This window comes from Vicia villosa, unplaced genomic scaffold (assembly GCF_029867415.1).
Source record: "Vicia villosa cultivar HV-30 ecotype Madison, WI unplaced genomic scaffold, Vvil1.0 ctg.000316F_1_1_1, whole genome shotgun sequence".
Taxonomy (NCBI): Eukaryota; Viridiplantae; Streptophyta; class Magnoliopsida; order Fabales; family Fabaceae; genus Vicia; species Vicia villosa.
In genome coordinates, this window is record NW_026705137.1 from 475,281 (window position 1) to 480,307 (window position 5,027).

The window sequence follows — 5,027 nt, forward strand, 5'->3', positions numbered from 1 at the left end:
ACATCTTGATCAACATTCAGTGGCGTGCCCTAATTAAAGTCCAGGAACGACAGGTACTATAATACTAGGGGCAACATTCAAGACATCCGCGTCTTCCCACAAAGCTGATTTCACAAGATCATATCCCCACAGAGTAATCCCTAAGAAGATGTCTTCCAACACTCCTACCCCGGCAAAGGCATGGCTCCCCAACATGGTTTCCCTTTATCCCCAATCAGGGAACATCAAGTTACTGATCATCCCCAAGCAGAAATTATAAATCCCTAGCTGAGCATCTTCAAGACGAAATCCAAACTACAAAGACTTGGAGATTTATTTTCTCGACTAAATCATATTTGCATACCACATGACACAAACATACATCGCATACATCACTGCATAACAAATCCATAACATACGAAGTTTCTCATTTATTTTGAGATACTCATTACATAAACACATGCATCATGACATAAGAAAACTAACCTCTACTTTTCAGGATACTACTACCTCTATTTTCAAGTATTAAGTCGACACCTTTGACGGTTCCTTAATATATCAAGAGTTAAGTCGACACCTTTGACGGTTCCTTAACAACACACTTCGGATATAAGTCGATACCTTTGACGGTTCCTTATACAATCTATCTACATATCTGAGTCGATACCTTTGACGGTGCCTCAATGATATGCTTCAGAGTTAAGTCGATACCTTTGACGGTTCCTTAACAACCCACATCAAGAGTTAAGTCGACACCTTTGACGGTTCCTTAACGACATACTTCAGATATAAGTCGACACCTTTGACGGTTCCTTATACAATCTATCCGCATATCTGAGTCGATACCTTTGACGGTGCCTCAACAATATGCTTCGAATTTAAGTCGATACCTTTGACGGTTCCTTAAATAACCCAACACAGATTTGAGTCGATACCTTTGACGGTTCCTCGACATTCAAAAGAGGGAAGACAGCAAAAGCAGAAATTGCGTAACAATCTATACTCTAACAACTATCAGATGGCATCTACAAGCCCATCTCCGACAAAAGTCCCTACTTCAAATAGGGCAAATTTCTTGGTATTCTTGTGTTCAATCATCTCCAACCTTCAGATACCGACTGACATACAGACCACTCTACATCTTCAGGTTTAAGATAATTGAACAGGGGCAGCTGTCATACCCCAAAATTTACCCTCATATATTTACAAACGCCATTTTATTTCGAATAAATGAATCGACACACTGGGTAAGAATTTGAGCGTGAAAGGTACAATAGCGCGAGGTCCCGTGTTCGAGTCCCACTACTAACAGTTTATTTTATTTTATTTGTTACCAACTTAATTTCTGTTTTAAATTACTTTTTTTGAAAAAATCACAAAAAAAAATTGTTTTATATTATTTACAATTTATTTTCATAGATTTTTCACTTTTTCCATAAAAAAGGGAAGATTTTAAAATTCTACACCTTTTTTACATTTTAGGTTAGTTTTTTTAATTAGTTAAATATAATAATAAAACTCAATTAAGTAATTCTATTTTTTTTTGTTGGGCTTTAGGTTATTTTTAATTTATTTTGGTCCACTAGATCTTAACCTAATTTTGTATCCTATAAAAAGGAACTAACTTTAACCTTTTTTTTAAGAGAAAAAACGCTGAACAAATCCTAACCTACATTCCACCTCCCTCACGGTATAAACAATTTTTCAACTCTACCTTTCAAAACCTCATTCACGTGTAAATTCACAAACTACAGATCTCCACCACATGCTAACACTATACATACTACTGTACACCAAAGCCTTCTAATCGTTCATCATCATCTTACTATAACACCGCAAACGGTTCGCCGGAAGTCGCAACCATCACCGATCTCCGATAACAGCCACTACAAAGCACGCCGATTCAGCACCAGCCAACGGTTTCAACAGCAAAGTCTTCACGCATCACCTATTCAGAACCAACAACAGTGTCGCTATAATTTCTTGTTCAGAGTTTGTTTTTTTTTCTTTACGTTTTTTTGTTGTTCGTTTTTTTGCAGATTCGTTTTGAAGTGGGAAGAACAATCCTAAGAAGTGGCAGCCGTGGGAAACAAAACCTTGAACCCACGTTCATCCACATCCGATTCAACACCGTGATTTCGAACTCGAAGCTTCAAAATATTCAATTCCACAACAACTGTCAAGCGGATCAGAAAACTTACGAGTCTGCGTCACTGGTTCAAGCCCTCCGTTCATCTTCGAATTCACGTTGCACTTTAGATTCAGGTTAATTCTTTCTAATCTCTGTTCTTGCATTTGTGTTGGTTTTCCATTTGAAATTGATTTGAATTTATGGATGAATCATAGAAATTAAGGAGTAGATTTTAGAACAAAAACTTGAGAGGGATAGAGAAACAGAGAATGGTGATTAAAGAAGCAGAATTTATGAATTAGAAGAGTTTAGGTTATTGTTGTTGAACCGTGTTTGAGAGAAACAGAGGAGAAGTTTTGAAATTAAAGCTTAAGAAAAAACAAAGAGATGTTTTGAGAGGATAGGATTTATAGGAAACGTGTGGTTCAGGTTCTGCTACTTACTGGTATCACATTTTGGTTACTATGTTTTGTTTTATTTTATTATTATTAATAATGCTTTTATTTTTTAATTAAAAAAGAGAGAGAAATGGTTAGAGATATAAAAGAGGCCACCCCTATATTGCTACGATCAGTTATTTTTCCTTGTTTTTATCTTAGTTTTTAATTTTTCTTAATTCTACTTTTATTTAGTTAGTAATTAGTAATTTAATTTATGTTATTCAAATCTGTTTGGTTAATTAGTAAACATAAAAAATAAATCAAAATATGTTCTTATTTTGTTTAAGTTAATTAGTTTATTAGGCTAAATCCTTTATTTAGTTATTTAATCATTATTAAAATTATAATAACAAAAATATGTAGTTTAATTTCTTTTTAGTTTAATATGTTTAGTTCTTTTTATTTTGGTTTATCTATTTAATTGAACATTTGGTTTCATTAACCCTTTTAGGTTTTGTTTAATATCATTTTATATTTTGTTCGCCTTTTGGGCTAAAATACGGTTTGTGTTAATACGGTTTGTGTTAATAGTCGATGAATCTGTAATACACTAAAAAGATTCTTTTGTGCAATGTTTCAGGGTTACCATCAGGGTTCCTTCGATCACGCGCCATGCTAATCAAGAAGCTAAGTTCTAAACCTTTTCCCCTTTAAATTTTATTTTAATTTTTGTCTTATAGGTTAAATTAAGGTTTATTTTCAATGTCAAAGAATTCCACATACACTCACTTTTATTTATTTCCCTCTTAATTTTCAGAGTCTATCGAGGTTCGAGGAAGATCAAGGCACTCAAGGATGTTTTTACTAATTATTGTTCTCTCTTATTTTCTGTCTTATTTCCCCATTCCCCGCAGGTGTTTATTGTAATAGCGTAGGACATCTATCTTTCCGCCTTTAATTTCCGCATGATTTTAACTGCGTGGTTAGTAACCCTAGGGAGTGCAAGATCATCAATCAAACGTTAGAACACTAACAATACAAAATTAAATATTCAAACTTAATCACGTGATTGTTGCACCCACTCACCTTTAGGGTAACCCTTCTCGTTGCCTTTGTTGCCGGTTGCCTTAAATTGTTGCCTGTTGCCTCTAAATGTACTAAATAGTCTAGTCCCTCGATTCCGAGGATACCTAAAGCAATGTTGCCCGTCGCCTTCAAAGTTATTGAAACTCCCTCGATGTTGCCTTATAAAAGTATTGTCCCCAAATTGCTAAGGTATCCTCGCATGATGCCTTAAATGACTATTACATCCTTCCCTTAGACTACCTGCCCTCTTTATGGCAAGGGACAGTCTTATGGCGAACGATCTCTCGATGACCCTTCAACATCCAATTGAAAGACTTCCTGCCTTCTCATGGTATGGATAGACCCTTTTGCCCGAAAGACTTAAATAACAAGAAAGACAATGTAGGGTAGGTAGCTATTAATTGCTTGCTCACATTCAAATCAAATTCAAACTACTTTTCGCACCTCCTTTTCAAAACAATTTCAAAACAAGGCTACGCTTATTTACAAGCTAAAGTCTTTAACGAAATCTTTTTACTATTCACACACGACACTTCAAACTTTTCGAACAATTCAAAAGTGAGCTAAGCAATTAAGAGCCCATGGATAACCATGGATGCAAAGGGTGCCTTACACCTTCCCTTTGTATAACTTACCCCCCGAACTCAAAATCTTTCAAAAGGTCTTTCCTGTTCTTTTAGCCTTTCCTAATTGGATAAAATAAAAGTCGGTGGCGACTCTTGCTTACCGTACATTCCGATTAATAAAAAGTCAGTTCACCGTATTACAATATTCCTTTCCAAGAACCTTTTCTAGGTAGTCTTCTGTAAGACATCTCTTAATTTTTTTCAGTTAGTCTTTTAAGACATATTCAAACTTCTCTTATGCTTTCAAGAACCTTGTCAAACTTTGTTTAAAGTACAGAGTCTTCTCTAAGACAGTTCACCATCCTTTTTAGGGTGATCTTCTTCAAGATATCTTTTCCTAAGTTTTGTTTAAAACGCCACAAGAAAAAAACAGTCTCTATCCTCTACAGGGAATATTTTGACCCTCTACACAAACACATCCCTTTGAGCTTTGTTTAAAGCGCGATCTTATTTAAGACAATCTCCCATTTCTTTCCAAGGACCTCTTCAGGTAGTCTTATAGAAGGCATTATCTCATTCTGAGTACTCAGCAAATCACTGTCCGTCAGGCGCGACCGAAACGCATGACTCATTCTGAAAAGCATCTGCTTCACATTCAAATCAACACTTAGCGTCAAGGAGACCTCGAAATTGGTCTAATCAAAGACGATCATTCCTGATAAAGACTCCTGAATGGGGAAACCATGTTCAGAGGGTTTTCCTAAAACAGGGGCATACAATCAAGAATCCTATTGACTAGGGGCATATCTTTCAAGAATTCAAACACTGGGGCAATACATATCAGGCAAGACATGGTGAAACTCGAGTTCTCTTTAAAGGTCCCTC

The 5,027-nt window shown here is 35.7% G+C and overlaps 1 long non-coding RNA gene across 1 annotated transcript; it reads left to right on the forward strand.

Moving 5' to 3' along the window:
* The first annotated feature begins 1,158 nt into the window (after window positions 1–1,158).
* LOC131626648 (uncharacterized) lies at window positions 1,159–4,325 on the forward strand. Its single transcript, XR_009291253.1, has 2 exons — window positions 1,159–2,244; window positions 3,131–4,325. It is a non-coding gene; the product is annotated as an uncharacterized LOC131626648 (long non-coding RNA).
* Window positions 4,326–5,027: the final 702 nt, after the last annotated feature.